Source organism: Nuphar pumila, chromosome 12 (genome assembly GCF_984573655.1).
Source record: "Nuphar pumila chromosome 12, dmNupPumi1.hap1.1, whole genome shotgun sequence".
Classification (NCBI taxonomy): domain Eukaryota; kingdom Viridiplantae; phylum Streptophyta; class Magnoliopsida; order Nymphaeales; family Nymphaeaceae; genus Nuphar; species Nuphar pumila.
In genome coordinates this window covers 70,545,498-70,562,371 of record NC_143260.1, presented here as the reverse complement: position 1 = coordinate 70,562,371, position 16,874 = coordinate 70,545,498, and positions in this window count along the sequence as shown.

The window sequence follows — 16,874 nt, the reverse complement described above, 5'->3', positions numbered from 1 at the left end:
ACCGAGGACCCTCTTCTAGGGAGAGTGTGATGGACTCGATCCCTCTGTGATACTTTCTCAACTTTGTTTTTCGGCCGCCTTTCCATAAGAGAAGCCTAGAGATGGGGAGTTTTGACGAAAACTTAATTTCTCTTCGAAAGTTCCGTTTTGCAAACACCTCCTCTTTCAGGGAAGAGAGGAGTATTTCCAACTTCCCATTCAGGTAAGGGCTAAGCCCGAGTCTCTCTTTTTGGGGAAAAAGAGAGGAGAATTGGTTGCACTTTTGGAAGTGACATTTTTAAAACATATTTTGCCACTAAAATCAAGGGAAAATCGTCAACCAAAGATATAAAACTGACTTTCCACCGAAGTGGCGAGTACGGGTCGAATCCACAGGGAACGGGATAATTCTGAAATACTTCTAAAATAACAGTTTATTAATCAAACAAAGTTTACAATCTATGTCAATGTTTACAAGTTACATTAAATAACAATCTAACTATGAAAATAAACTACAATAGGCGGCTAAGTCTTTAGCAGGTCTCCAAGGGCAAAATTGTCTTTTCACAAGTGCAGTCGCACATCACAATTGAATTGCATCTGTGAATCTGTTCTAACTTAACAACCTACATAATAAAAACACAAAGTTATTAACTAAATCAATAATTAATCTAAATTACATCTACAACTAATTCTATACTATTTCTAAATTAAATTACAGTTAATTTAAACATATAAAACTAAAGTTATACTAACTAAGTGAACTAACTAAGCTAAGCAACTCTAATTACTCTAAATACTGTTAATATAATAACTGCAATATTAGAAAACAGTAAAAATACACGAAATCAGACAAATGTTTAAAAGACTGTTTTGTCCCTAAAGAAGGCAAAAATGGATTCTGACAGCTTTTCGCAAAACAACTGTTTGAGGGGTCAAACAAATTCCAAAATTCATCAAATTACTTCTATTCTGTAAACGACAGATCCAAGAAACTGACACATTTTACAGAAGTGAAAAATACGTTCTAGATCTCCAGAACTAAACGTTTTAAAATCGGGATAATTTGGGAAATCGCTGGACCCGAAATTTCAAAATCCGAAAAAGCTGTTTTCATATAGTAAAAATACACGAAATCAGACAAATGTTTAAAAGACTGTTTTGTCCCTAAAGAAGGCAAAAATGGATTCTGACAGCTTTTCGCAAAATGACTGTTTGCGGGGTCAAACGAATTCCAAAATTCATCAAATTACTTCTATTCTGTAAACGACAGATTCAAGAAACTGACACATTTTACAGAAGTGAAAAATACGTTCTGGATCTCCAGAACTAAGCGTTTCAAAATCGGGATAATTTGGGAAATCGCTGGACCCGAAATTTCAAAATCCGAAAAAGCTGTTTTCATAATACGCTTAAAACACAGACCAAATCAACTCGGATCAAGCTGAAATTTGGTCTGCAGACAGTTAACATGCAAATAAAGTGAATAGAAAAATAATTTTCAGGAAATTCGAGAAAAATCCATATACGATGATGAGTGCACGATCGGGTAAAAATTAGGGTTTTGGTTCAGTGCACTATTCATCCCTTTTGAATCCACTAATGCATTTATACATTAAATCACATGAACTAACAGTCCTAAATACACCTAAACTACTGCTAAACTACAGAAAAGAACAACAATTAAATTAATTACCTAAAAATCTAAATAAACTACAAGAAGGATGTTAAATCAATTCTAAATAAGATATTAATTCTAATCTAACCTAATCTAAGTTATCTACTACCACTAACTAATTAATTAACTAATAAAAATTAATTCTAAAACATAAGTCAAACACATAATACCCTATTGTTAAACGAACTAGGGTTAGAAGCTAATCTTAGAATGAATTACTAACTATGGTTAGTCGGCTAATGTTAAACACTAACTAGAGTTAGGTTGCCTATGGTTAATCATTAACTAGGGCCGACTAAGGTTGAACTAGGGTTCTAACTAAGTGGGTTAGGGTCTAACTATGATTGATATGGGTCGGTTAGGGTTTGTGACTACTATCTAAGGTTAATCTACTTAGGACTAACTATTAACTAAGGTTAGTTAGGATTCACTAGGGTTAGCTATGGTAGATAGGTTTAACTAAGGTTTGACTAGGGTTTACTATGGTGGACAAGGGTAGGATGGGATAAGGTAGGGTTAACTAAGATTCTAACTAGGGTACGGTTGGGGTGACTAACTAGGTTTAGGTAAGGGTTAACTAGGGTCTAATAAGGTAGTTAAGGGGTCGGTTAGTGTTAGTAGAGTCATTAACTACCTAAGATTAGGAACTAATTAACTAAGATTATTCTAACTAGAACTAAATACTAACTAGGGTTAGTTTAATAACTATGGTTAGCTAGGGGCGGTTTAGGATATGGCCTTGACTACACACCAACCTAGAGTCATTAACTAATCTAACTAAGGTAGGGTCGACTAGGGTTTAGTAGGGGCTACGGTTAGGGTTAACTAGAATTAACTAACTACTAACTAAGGTTAAATAGAATAACTAGGGTTAAGCTAGGGGGTACGGTTAGGGTTAAATACCTAACTATGGTTAGTTAGGGTGGCGGTTTAGGATAGGGAATTGGTTTACACGCCAACCTAAGGTTATTAATTAGGCTAATAACTAATTTGTATTTGCTAAAACACTAAAGTGAATCTAAATTAACTCCTAAATTAATTAGAAACTAAGGTTAGCACCTTCCTAAAGAAGTATACACGAATTTATAAAACCTACCCTAAAGCACACCTTACTAAATTAATTACGCCTAATTAATGCTAATTCAAATAACGAAAGTAGTAAATAGGGCTTTCAATGATAGACCACGAATTTGGTAGGGAGCCAACTCCTCCTCTTCTTGCCTTAATTACACTTTGGGAAAGGATAATCTTCAAAAACCGTCCAGCCTATTGATTCACACGTTTTTCCAAATTTGCATTAAAAGCAAGTCATTTATTTTGAAATCTTCCCAAAATAACAATAAATAGCATACTTGAAATCCTTCTCAATTCGTGTGAACCATTATAGAAATCCTTTTGAAAATCCAAACATTAAATCCTCTTTGAAAATCTTTCCCAAAGCATCCCACACAATTTTTGGGGTTGGCTTTAAATGAGCATTTATAAGTTCAAAACTTCCCAAAACTCGTGTAAATGCTTTTGGAAGGACCTTTGGAATTCCAAAGGGTTTCCAAAAATCGTGTAACCCTCTTTAAAAGGCCCTTTGGAATTCCAAAGGGTTTCCAACTTTGAAAATGAGAAGTCATTTATGACTTAGTTGGGAAATAGGGATTTTATTAAAATCAATTCACGAATTTAGAGGGATTGGTCTTCTACCAAAAACGGATTTCCATTAACGACCTCAATGCCTTTTGACTAAAATCTACATTATTTACATACCTAGGCTAAAATAAAATTAATCTAACTAACTTACTATCTATATAAATTAGTCCAAGGGTATGAACAAGAACTAACGAATTGGAAAGCTCTATGGAATTAACACTACACCAAGAAAAATGAAATTCTATATTAATGCTAATTTAACTAAAATGAAAATTAAAGATCCTAATTATTCTAATGAACACATACCTAAACTAATTATCAAACCAAATAACAATCATCTATAAGCTACTATCTACAGAATTTTTAAGCAACACACGAATTGAACAAACCTAATATGCAATCTACATTAAATTAGCAACATAAAAACTACAAACTAAAGATTCTAAGCAAAACCTAATTATGCTATCTTACACATGAAACAACTAAACTATTAAAACTAAAAACATGAAGAAATGAACAAACTACTATGCTGGACATGAAAATAAAAAACAGAAAAACGAATGCTACACAACCCTACAATCGACTAAATTAGAACAAAATAGAAATTAAGAAGTAAACGAAAACTGCTACATGATGAAGGCTACATCTAAACAATAATGAAAACATGTTAATCTAATTTATCAAAATATAATTAACCTAACACTACAGCCTGCTGGACATTCTACCTAAAAACCGAAAAGACAATACTCGACTAGACAATTTCACAAAATCTAAAAACGCATAAAACAACAAATGATCTAAACACTTTTCCTAAAATACTAAAATCGATTAAGACAACATCTATTAGACTTAGAACAACTGAAAAATGTAGATGCACCACAGAAATATTTTTTAACACACGCACACACCCAAAAAGACCTAAAAACTCCCAACGTTGGATTGAAAAACATACAAGTAAATGACCCAAACACCTAAACATTCTACGTGCTGGCCTTTGCACGAACAAAAGCTATACTAAGGCTGACAAAAATACAGAAAAATGCAGCACATTACACACGCACATGATAGGTTTTAGCTAGAAGAGAAGGGAGAAGAACACCTACCTCTCGGGCGATCCAAAGACTGAGGGGAAAAAGAGAAGAGCAGACTTTGCTTGGCTTCGTACCGCGAGGGACCTCGTTGATGCTGGAAATACACCATGATACCATGTCCTACAGCTGCAACACGTTGGAAATCCACCGAAGATGAAATGTGAACCGATTCTCGATCGGGGGGCGTAGAAGACCGGATGGAGGTAGAGTCGGCCCTTCTCTTTGGAGTGTTTCGCACTTCCAAACGAGAATAGATGTTTCCCACCTCTGCTGCACCTGCAAAACACAACACACATGGAGATTAGCCAACATTGGAGATTAAAGAAATAGAGAGATTGTGAAAGAAGGCAAGAAAAAGCTTGAATATCAAGCTTGTCTTCATGCTCTAATAGAGATGGCGTGAGGTGGAAGATGAGAAGGGGGCTGGAGTTAGAATCGTGCCCCTAGGGCACGAAAACCAAAACAAAGACAAGAGCATCAATGGGCGCCCCTCTCCTTTTAGACGATTTGGCTTGTTTTGGCCATTTTACAAAAACAGTGTTAAAATAAAAATATTTACTGGGCGTCTCATGTAGGATGGGGTTTTTAGAAAATGTTTTTACAAAACTTAAGTGGGCTGGAGCTGGGTTAAAACTATGTAATTTAGTCCAGATCCAAGGTCCAAATGGGTGTCTGGATCCAAATCTCTCAAATCAGATCCGATATTTGACCCGCTACACTGTAAATGCCATAATTCCTTTGTTTTAAGTCTGATTTCAATGAAATTCGAACCCAAGCTCTATAATAATATTATGCACTTAAGTGTATGCTTTTAACCTATTGATGATTCATTTATGCAGTGAAAACATGTTAATAAAACGTATATTTTATGCATCATCAAGAATTTTGTCACGGACGTGTCAATTCGATATCAAGCGATCTCTTTCATCAAGGATTTTAAGAATATTTTGCCAATTCGTTATCAAGTCATTGTTGATCTCAAAATTTTCATCATATAAAGAACTACCTCAAACTACCTTTAGTATTATTTCCAAAGGAGCAAGACTTTTGCGAAATAAGAACTGAATTCAAGCTTTTTCTGTTGGTCAACCAAGAGGATAAAGAAAAATCTTCGATATGACAGGCAAAGGAAAATTCGATGATGTTAAAAAGCCATGAGCGAATTGATATTGATCATAGCTATGGCACATTATTAAAGACCATTCTTTGGCAGTAAGACAGTGAAAATATCCTGGGCAGTAAAAAAGAACCTACCCAATCCATATCTCCTCAGTCATTTGAGTTGTAAATCAAATATCCGCAAAAGGGATCTTTCAATTGTCGTCAAGATGAAGACGAATTATGCGAGCTAGATCTCCGGGGCCAAAGAAGATTTGGATCAGGCTGAGCAAAAGAAGAAGCCCTGGTATCATGATATCAAAAATTTCATTAAAACTGGCGAATTTCCTCCAGAACTCTCAAAGAAAGAGCAGCGAGCAATTCAGCGCATGTCTGCTCGATATTTCATTCTTGTCGATGTCCTCTATCGTCGTGGATTCAGTTCTGAATATTCCAGATGTTTGGACGAAGAAGAGGCCAGAGAAGTTGCGCAAGAAGCACACGAAGGCATTTGCGGTGGTCATGTTGGCTATCAGATTCTCGTCAAACAAATCATCCGAGCAGCATATTACTGGAGGACCATGCAACAAGATTGCTATCGTTTTATGAAGAAGTGTGTTCAATGCCAGATGCATGCACCTTTCATTCATGCGCCAGCGACATACTTGCAATCTGTCATCTCGCCATGGCCATTTTCCATGTGGGCTTTCGATGTTGTAGGCCCCATCACTCCTTCAGCTTCTAATGGTCATAAATATTTCCTTGCCGCAACAGAATATTTTACTAAGTGGGTAGAAGCAGTCACTCTACGCACAGTAGAGGGTGGTTTCTTTCATTCACAAGAATATCCTTTGCCGTTTCGCTATACCGCATGATATTGTGTCTGACAATGGCAGTCATTTCAAGAATGAGAGAATGAGAACATTCTGCTCAAAGTTCAGAATTCATCATCATTTTTCCGCTCCTTATTATCCTCAAGGAAATGGTCAAGCAAAGGCCACCAATAAAATTCTTATTAGAATTCTGGAGCGAACCTTGGAAACAGGCCGTGACTGGCATGAAAAGATTCATGATGCGTTGTGGGCATATAGAACCACCATTCAAACTCCAACTAATGCTACTCCGTCAGAACTTGTCTACGGAACAGAAGTAGTACTGCCTCTACATGTTCAGAAACCTACTCTGAAATTTGCGTCACTTCTAGAATTACCTCTTGATCAATATCAGCAACAACGGCTAGTACAACTTGATTTGCTAGATGAGAAAAGGCTCAAAGCAGCAGAGCACGCTCAATCGTATCGTCAAAGGATAGCGAGACAATATGCAAAATCTGTCATCGAAAGAAAGTTTCAAGTCAATGATCTAGTGCTCAGATCAACGACTTATCTCAATCACCGCCCAGGTGGCAAGTGGTCACCCAATTGGGAAGGTCCTTATGTTGTCAAAGAGGCATTGCCTCGTAACTTCTATCATCTCATCAATGCCGATGTTGTGGAATTACCTGATCCTATCAATGCCCGACATTTGAAAAAATTCTATACTTAAATCATGCCCCATTCTTTGTAATTCCTTCAAAATTTTCTTCAAATAATGATCAATATTCTCTTTTCCCAGTTACACTGGGGCATTTTTAATTTCTTAGTTTATCTACAAATACCCTGTATGCAGGCAGGATCAAACAAATCTCTCATTTTGCACGCATGTGCACCCATTTACATTCATTTGTGTTTGCATTCATTTGCATTCATCTGCATTCACCTGCATCAATTTGCATTTGCATCGAACTACCCATTCAGGGTAAAGGATAAATCCTGAGGCCCCGACAGTTGTCCAAGTCGTCGTGTGGGTGAAGACTAAAAATCTTCCATCAAAATCAATTAGTAATTCTTCAGAATCCAGTGATCGTGCTGGTAATTTTTCAAAAATCTAGTGTTCGTGCTAGGTAATCTTTCAAAACCCAATGCTCGTACTAGTAATCTTCCAAAATCCAGTATTCGTACTGGTAATTTTTTAAAAACATAATGCTTGTATTGGTACATTTTCGAAATCCGGTGTTTGCACTGGTACACTTTGAAATCCAGTGTCTACATTGATCTAGTTTTCCTTTGGGATTTGAGTTCCGACTTGAATCTTCTTTCCTTCTAGTTGATCTAGTTTTCCTCCGGGATTCGAGTTCCGACTCAAATTTCTATTCCTTCTAACCGGTTGAGTTTTCCTTTGAGGTTCGAGTTCCGACTCGAATTTCCTTTCCTTAATTTGATCTAGTTTTCCTCAGGAATTCGAGTTCCGACTCAAATTTCTTTTCCTTCCAACCGGTCTAGTTTTCCTTCAGAATTCGAGTTCCGACTCGAATCTTCTTTCCTTCTAGTTAATCTAGTTTCCTTCGGGATTCGGGTTCCGACTCGAATTTCTTCTCCTTCCAAATTGATCTACCTTTCCTTCAGGATTCAAGTTCCGACTCGAATTTCTTTTCCTTCGATAATAGACCTGGTTTTCCTTCGAAGATTTGGGTTCCGACTCGAGTTTTCTTTTCCTTCAGAGTTGGTCTAGAAAATCCAAGTTCCGACTTGAATTTTCTTTCAAATCCAATTCGCTTAGCTTTCCTTTACAAGTTTGAAATTCTACTCAAACTATCCTGCGAGTTGGTCTAGAAGATCCGAGTTCCGACTCGAATTGTCTTTCAAAATCCAATTCATCTAGTTTTCCTTGAAGAATTGAATTCCGATTCGAATCTTCCCTCAAAAACCCAGTTTAGCACCTGGTCCATTCAAAGCTCACAAGTTGGAATCATTCCTTCTTAAGCTATGATCCTTAGGTTGAATTCCTATGGAATTGATAGTTCATAGGTCGAACCCTTGCGGAACCAATGTCGTTCTCAATTGAACCAATGTCGTTCTTAGGCTGAATCCCTATTGAACCCATGTCGTTCACAGTGAACCAATGTTGTTCTCAATTGAACAAATGTCGTTCTTAGGCTGAATCCCTATTGAACCCATGTCGTTCCCAGTGAACCAATGTTGTTCTCAATTAAACCAATGTCGTTCTTAGGCTGAATCCCTATTGAACCCATGTTGTTCCCAGTGAACCAATGTTGTTCTTAATTGAACCAATGTCGTTCTTAATCGAACCAATGCCGTTCTCAATTGAACCAATGTCGTTCTTAGGCTGAATCCCTATAGAACCCAGGTCATTCTCAGTAAACCAATTCACAATTTCGACCTTCGGGTCAATCAATTTCCAATTTTCAATTATCAATTTCCAAATTTCCAATTTCCAATTATCAATTTCCAATTTCCAATTTCCAATTTCCAATTTCCAATTTCCAATTTCCAATTTCCAATTTCCAATTTCCAATTTCCAATTTCCAATTTCCAATTTCCAATTTCCAATTTCCAATTTCCAATTTCCAAAATTTGACCCTTTTGGTCATCCAATACCAATTTCAATCATTTTCTCTTGCGAGAGACCCTTTTTATAGGGAGAGTTTGAGGGAGCTCACTCTTTTCGCATGCTATCCAATTCGTTCACTTAGCCCCTTTTCAGGGAGAGTTTGAAGGGACTCGTGTCTTTGTGAACCGTTTGCAAAACAAAATTCCAAATTTCACACAAGGAACCCTTTTTATAGGGAGAGACTCGACGGAGACTTGCTTTCCTTGTGGCCCCATAATTTCAGACTAGGCCATTTCATCATGAAGGACCCTCTTTTCAGGGAGAGTGTGATGAACTCGTTCCTTCATGACCAATTTACCAACCTCACCAATTCCGGCCCCCTTTCCATAAGAGAAGCCTAATGTTAGGAAGTTTTGACGAAAGCTTAATTTCTCTTCGAAAGTTCGTTTTGCAAACACCTCCTCTTCAGGGAAGAGAGGAGTAATTCCCAATTCTAATTTCTGAATCTTCTCCTTTGGGGAAAGGAGAAGAGAATTTTTGTCATGGATGTGTTGCGTTGTGCTTCAAATGCACGCTTTCACAAAAGGATTTCAAGAAAATTTTGCCAATTTGTCATTAAATATTTGTTGATTTCAAAAATCTTTATTGCACAAAATTATTACTTCAGAATAACTCCACTATTACTTCCGAAAGGGAAATGCTTTCACGAAAAAAGATTCAAAGTTCAAAATCTTTTTATTGGCCAACCAAAAGGATGAAGAATAAATCCGCAATATGGCCAGCAAAGAGAATTCAATGTTGTTGCAAAGCCATGAGTGATTGATATTGATCGCAGTCAATGGCACATTTTTAAAGGCCATTCTTGAAAAATAAAGCAGTCGAAATATCCTGGGTGATACAGAAAAATCCACTCAATTTTCATATCTCCTCAATCACCTAAGCTGCAATTAAATATCTGCAAAAGGGATCTCTCAATTGTCGTCAAGATGAAGGCGAATTAAGCGAGTCGACCCCCGGGGCCAAAGAAGATTTGGATCATCTCCAAGATGACGGAGTTTGTGATAGATCCTTCCAGGGAAAGTTCAGATCACCGTCGAGATGAAGGCGAGTGTGATGAGCCTACCGACAAACCCTAAAAGATATTTAATTCCAGCTATCATCAAGAGATTCCCAACCAATGAGCCAATAACTATCAAGATAATCCCTGACAGAAAAGAAGGATCGGAACATCTCTGAGATAAAGGAGTTTGTGACGTACCCTTCCCAAGAAAAAAAGAGAGAAAAGTCAGAACATCTCCAAAATGAAGGATGATGTAATTCCCGAAAAATCCAAGAGAGCTCCAATCTGCTAAAAAGAGAGTGCAGAAAGATCATCATGAGAAAAGAATCCCAGGATATCAGACTTCCAAATCTATCAAGAATCATCTTTAATTTTATGAAATTCTTTTATCAATATTCTTTCACCAATAGCTCTCGCAATATCAAGAATACTTTCTTTTCCGTCCATATCAAGGAAATTGATAGCTTCCTTGAAAGAAAGTCAATCGCAAGCAATTTGAATTCGAATCTTGATTCTACGGAGTTAAGCCCAGTCGGAGGTAATACTTCAGGTAGAAAAGAGGGAATACTTTCAAAACAATGTGCATCATTTTCAATTATTTTGAATCAACAACAATTTTCAACATTTTGACAATATTTTCTAGCTATTCTGGCATAAAGCGAAAGCTTGAGGTTCATATTTGGCGCATCCTGACACCATCCCTTTTAGGACTTGATAACGGGAGTTTTCAAGATTCCTTCCCTTCTTTGGTATAATCTGAGCGCACAGGCTCTCAGATTCGCACACTTCTCTGTGTCCCCACTGTCCAACCATAGACTGTCCAATTTCGGCTTGAGGTTAAGCCACCAATTTCAGCAAAAGGCAATTTCAAAAGTTAATTAGTCTCAGCAATGAGGCGCCCAAAATCAATCCCTTTTCAAGCTTTAGGGACCCCAATTTCCTTCCTTTTGCAAAACCTCTATCGGATTCATTGTGCGGAAATCCGAAGGTTCCATCACGGTCTCTTCTTTAGAGGATTCCGTTCATTTTCTGCCCGATCAGGTTAAGGGTATAAACCTGAGCCTCATTTGATGAGGTATTCCATTTTCTGCCCAATCAGGTTAAGGGTATAAACCTGAGCCTCATTTGATGAGGTATTCCATTTTCTGCCCAATCAGGTTAAGGGTATAAACCTGAGCCTCATTTGATGAGGTATTCCATTTTCTGCCCAATCAGGTTAAGGGTATAAACCTGGGCCTCATTTGATGAGGTATTCCATTTTCTGCCCAATCAGGTTAAGGGTATAAACCTGAGCCTCCTTTGATGAGGTATTTCGTTTTCTACCCAATCAGGTTAAGGGTATAAACCTGGGCCTCTTTTGATGAGGTATTCTATTTTCTGCCCGATCAGGTTAAGGGTACAAACCTGAGCCTCCTTTGAGGAGGTATTCCATTTTCCCCCCAATCATGTCAAGGGTACAAACCTGAGCCTCCTTTGATGAGGTATTCCATTTTCAACCCGGTCAGGTTAAGGGTTAAGCCTGAGCTTCGTTCCATATGAGGTATTTTCCGTCCCATCCAGGTTAAGGGCAAAACCTGAATCTCATTTCTTTTTTTTTAAGTAAAAATTTCTCCTTATTCTCTATTTCATATCTACCATCATCCTTTGAATTAATTCTTTCATACCCAGTCAGATTTATCTAACTGGGGCATTTTTATAATCCAAATTTGGTGTGTTTTCTTTGCCACTAAGCTCGGCTTTCAACCGACTTAGCAGCAAAGAGGGGCATTTGTAAACACCCCAAATTTTCACCCTCATCCAGTGTTTGTCCATTTCATATGTAATTACATATCACTACATACATTTTTGCATATCATTTCATCGCATTGCATAGCATTGCATGTCATTACATGTCATTACGTCTCATTTTCGAGATCCAGCACTCCTGTTTTCAAAACATTCAATCCAGATTTGAGTTTTTAAAACTTTTTCTTTCAAAATCGATTTCAAAACCAGGGTTTTTAGTCAACATTCTATCATTTTCCAACCCCAGGACCTCATATTTCAAAATATTTTCTTAGAAAACAATCTGGATTCATTTCAAACTCAATTTCAATTGATTTCAATTATCAGATGAGACCCATTTAGTTGGTGTCGCTTCTGGATTCTTTCATTTACCAAAAATCTCAAAAATTTTAGAGTCCTAGATGGATCAAGACACTTTTTCTAGAGTCCAGTCGGATCAGGACTCTTTTTCAGAGTTTCAATTGGATTGGGACTTGTAAACACCCCAAATTTTCCTCACTCATTCTCAAACAATCCTCCTTGTTCAGTGCCAACCCTGTTAGGTCAGTGTAGGAGTCAAACCCCGAGTCAGTTTCAGAAAAGCACCATTTTACCCATTTTCATTAGGAAAATTACCATTTTACCCCTAGGTCATCCCGGACCCCAGTCAGTCAGAGTCAACCAAACTTGTTGGTCAGTTCAGAATAGTTAGAATATCAGTCATTTCAAGCTCATCTGAGCTCACAATGAACAGACCATTTTCATTTCTGACCATTCCTGCCAAAATGGGATCATTTCTTTAGAAATGAGCTCATTTCTAACTCAAATCCAAACCAATTGTCTCCGAGTTAGTCATTCCTAGTCAGTCATGTTCCCCAGAGTCTAACTTGAGCTCACCAGAAGTTCAAGCACTTCAGTTTCAGTTCAAAACCATTTCCAAGTGTCTAGGAGCCCATCTTAGTCCATTTTAGCTCTTTCAGCTGAAATTGAGTTGAGTTTAGTCAATTGAGGTAGTGTTTGAGCTTCGATTTTAGTTCATGTCAGTATTATTGACCTTTTTTTTAGCTCAAAGCCAGCTCAAGTTCGTAATTCAATTCGCTCCAGTGATCATTCCGTACCATTTCTCTAAAAATGGCAAGTTTTCTTGAAAATTCAGTCGGAAAGGTCAATTGAGTCAGTATCATTGTCAGCTCATTGGAGTTCTGAAACTCTAAAACCTAGCTCAATCTGGCTCATCTCAGTTCAATCCAGCTCGAACCTCAATTTTCAGTGTCACTCTGACCCAGTAGAGTCCCGAAAACCATTTCTTGAGCTATTTTGAAAATTTTATCAATTTTAATGCTTTCTAAACTGATACAAGTGTCGATCGGGGTCTGACATCCAAAATTCTTCATTCAGGGTTAGCATTTCGCATAGCATTTCATGTCATTTCTCATCATTTCATATCATTTCTCAGCATTTCATAACATTTCATCACATTTCATTTCATTTTCGAAGTCCAGAACTCCAGTTTTATAAATTTCAATCCAGATTGAGTTTTAAAAGTTTTCAGAAATCAATTTCAAACCTCGGGTTTCCAAAATTGACATTTTCACCCCGAGAGTCTAAATTTGGAAATATTTTCTTGAGAAAAACAATCTGGATTTCTTTTAAAATCAAATTTTCAAATTCTACACTGGATTTGCTTCGCAATGAGCTATTGAACTTCAAAATCCGAGCTTGTTTCAAAAACTGCCAAAAATAGCTCACTTCGTTTGGAAATATTTTCTCGAGAAAAACAATCTGGATTTCTTTCAAAATCAAATTTTCAAATTCTACACTGGATTTGCTTCGCAACGGGGTATCGAACTTCAAAATCCGAGCTCGTTTCAAAAACTGCCAAAATTAGCTCGTTTCATTTGGAATTTTTTTGAAAAGACTATTATACCCCTTTAATCGTCAAAATGAATTTCAAAAGTGGAATTTGGACCCGCTCTGAGATGGCCCATTCATTTGCATTTCTACTTTATTAAAAAAATGTTTCTTTTTATTTGTTTGTTTTGTTTTTAGTGATTTTTATTTTTTATTTTATTTTTATTTTATGTTAGAGAGGAGGTGGGACCCACAAGGTGGTCAGCCAAAGCTCCAGCCCCCTCTCCTTTCTTTCTTTCTTTCCTTTCCCTTCTTCCCCTCTTCTTTCCTTTTCTTTCTCTTCCTTCTTTCCCCTTTCTTCCTTACTTCCTTTCCATCTTTTTCAAAGCAAAAGCTATAGCCATAGCCATTCACGTATGGCTCATGAGATAACAATGGAAACTTAGGTTTTGATAAAAATCAAAACCTAAGTTCAATACAAGGGGAAGAAAAAAAAAGAACGGCAGCCCATCTTCTAAACTCACGGCTCTCTCTCTCTCTCTCTCTCTCTCTCTCTCTCCCTTTAGCTCTCCCCATTGCTGCTCCAGCACTACCACAGCAGCTTTCCCCTTGGCTGCAACCTACCAGCCGGTTCATTTCATTACACAGCCAGCCTTCATCTCTCTCCTCCAGCAAAAGCACAGCAGCCACCGTTGCTGCCATCTCCTCCAAAGCTCCTTCAAGGATAACTCCAAGCTGTACCAAGGTGGTATCGTTGCTTCAGCATCCATACAGCCGGCGCCATTACTCCAACAAAGAAGCAAGCTGCTGCCGCCCCTCCTTGCTTCCCCTTTGTGGCTACAGCCACACCACGGCTCCGGCTCCAACATCTCATATCCACCTCCAGCCGCAGCACCATTCTAGCGTCAGCATCCTCCAAGCCACAACACCTCCTTATCCATTGCTGCCAACTCCTTCGCCTCTTTGCTTCAGTCATACCAAAGCAACTGATCCAAGGCAAGGCTTCTCGTTTCACTTGGTCTTCTTTTTGTTGTTTGAAAAAAAAAAAAAGTTAAATAGAATGAAATAAGAAGATGCATGTTTATTACATGCGTGGGCTAAGAGAACGATAGATCCATCCATTCGATGGATTGGATCTATCATTGTGAGAGCCAATATCAAGATGATTCATACTCCCCTGTATTTTCTTTTTATTTATTTACTTCAAGCATTCTTCTTATGTTTAATTAGTTTTTTTTAGTTTGTAGACTGATTTACTAGCTTCTTTAGTTTTTTTTTTTGCTTGAACGTCTACCAGTTTTGATTTGCATAGGAAGTCTATTTATTATTTTATGTAAATTTGCTTTTTAATAAATCCTGATAAATTCATGCTAAATTTTATTATATGTTATTAATGTTCTGCCCAAAATTTGAGTTCATTTGGGTTTCTGAACCCCAGCAAATAAATCAAATCCCAAACTGGGATTTCCCATTTCCAGAACTTTCAATTTCTACTTTAGCAGAAAAGAACCTCCGACACCACCATCGTGGGAGATTCGGATGATTCTCCAAAAATCACAGTAGATTCATGATTGAATCTACTAATGATCTGGAAATTTTGAGATTTTTCCAATTAGTTTTGACCTCTATAAAAAATTGGATTTCTCAGACCCTTGGGAAAATATCGATTTTCTTTCGTCAGGGTATAGACAGATATTAAGGCACCAAGTCCATCCAATATATAACCTATATGCAAAAACTTTCAACACAAAAGTTGTTCATAACATAATTTCCTGTCATTTCCCAAAATTTGAGAATTTTTAGATCTGTTCCAGTATTTTTCCCAGATTTTCTATTTCTGTCTAACAGATTCCAATGTCCAGAAATCTCAGAGATTTAGGTCTCTGATAACAGTATGGCCTTTTCCAAACCGTAACCCGAATCCCAATTCTGTAAAAAGATCAAATATTCCTCTATTTGTCAGGGACATTTTCCCACAATTTCAGCCATTTTCACATCCGTATTCCATTTTTCCCACATTTTCTACCGAAACCTGTCTGTTTCCTTCATTTACTAGAGTCGCCGGATTCTGATCCGACTTGCCGGAGTGGTACAGCTCCGACCATAGGTCAAAACCAGAAAGTGTAAAAGGAACAAATCTTTGCCTTACTGTCATCTGTCATCCCATAAAATTTGGGAAAATTTTATGGAAGTTTGATATCCTAAATCCCCTTTAGAATCAATATTTTAGGCAAAAATCATGAAATTTAGGGTTTTTATTTGAATTTCCATATTTAAAAATACAAAAAAATTAGATTTTCGAGCTTCATTCTGTTTTTAGGGTTATTTTAGGTGTCCATGCCAAATTTGGTTTAATTCCAAGTTCATTTGCTCCATGTGTTAGTTTATCTTTAAATTCAGAAGCGAAAATCAGGCGAAAATCAGGTTAAATTTGATATTTTGGGATATTTTCGTCATTTTAAGGTTTTTACCATGTACATAAGCATGTAGAATCATATTAGGGTTAATTTTAATCTCATTTGCATTTCATATTTTTCCATTTTGCAAAATTTATTTCAGAAAACCATGGTTTCAAGGCCATAGTCTTGTTATCGGGGGTATTTTGGTCATTTTGACCATAATTTCGAAATTTCAATTTCTAATTTCATAAATTTTCATGCATATCATCATGTTTTATCATATTATGTTTGATTTATTTCATTTGATTTTCAAAATTCCAAAATTTATAAAAATTCTTTCAGAAAACCCTGATTTCAAGGTCATCAGGGGTATTTTGGTCATTTTGACCCCAATTTCGAATTTTCAAGTTTATTTTCAAAATTTATTCATTATTTCTCATGTTTATATCAAAGGGGGTATGATTTTGGGTTTATATCTGAATAATATCCGATAATTTCCCATATTTTCGGATAAATTCAGAAAAACCTACATTTTTGTGCTAACCTTGTTTTCTAGTTTTGCAGGAACATTCAAGAAGAAGACTGAGATTTTATTTATTTTATTTCAATTCAATGTAATCTCAAATGTAATAATTTGGAATAAGAGTTACATTTCTGCTTAGAATAGGGCTGCATTGCATATAGTTTAATTTATGCAAATTTCAATATGTGATGTATCATTCATGCACATTATTTCAAATTCACTATGGTTTACACGAATGGCACGTGCACAAGCTTTTATGGAGTTTATAAACTCGGTGGGATTCGTATTTATGGCCATAGTCAGAATACGAAGAAAACCAAGATCTATGATCTTCGTATTAGCCACATTCAGCCTACACACTTAGGCTAACTTCAAAATGCACTGCATTTTTCAAAGTTTT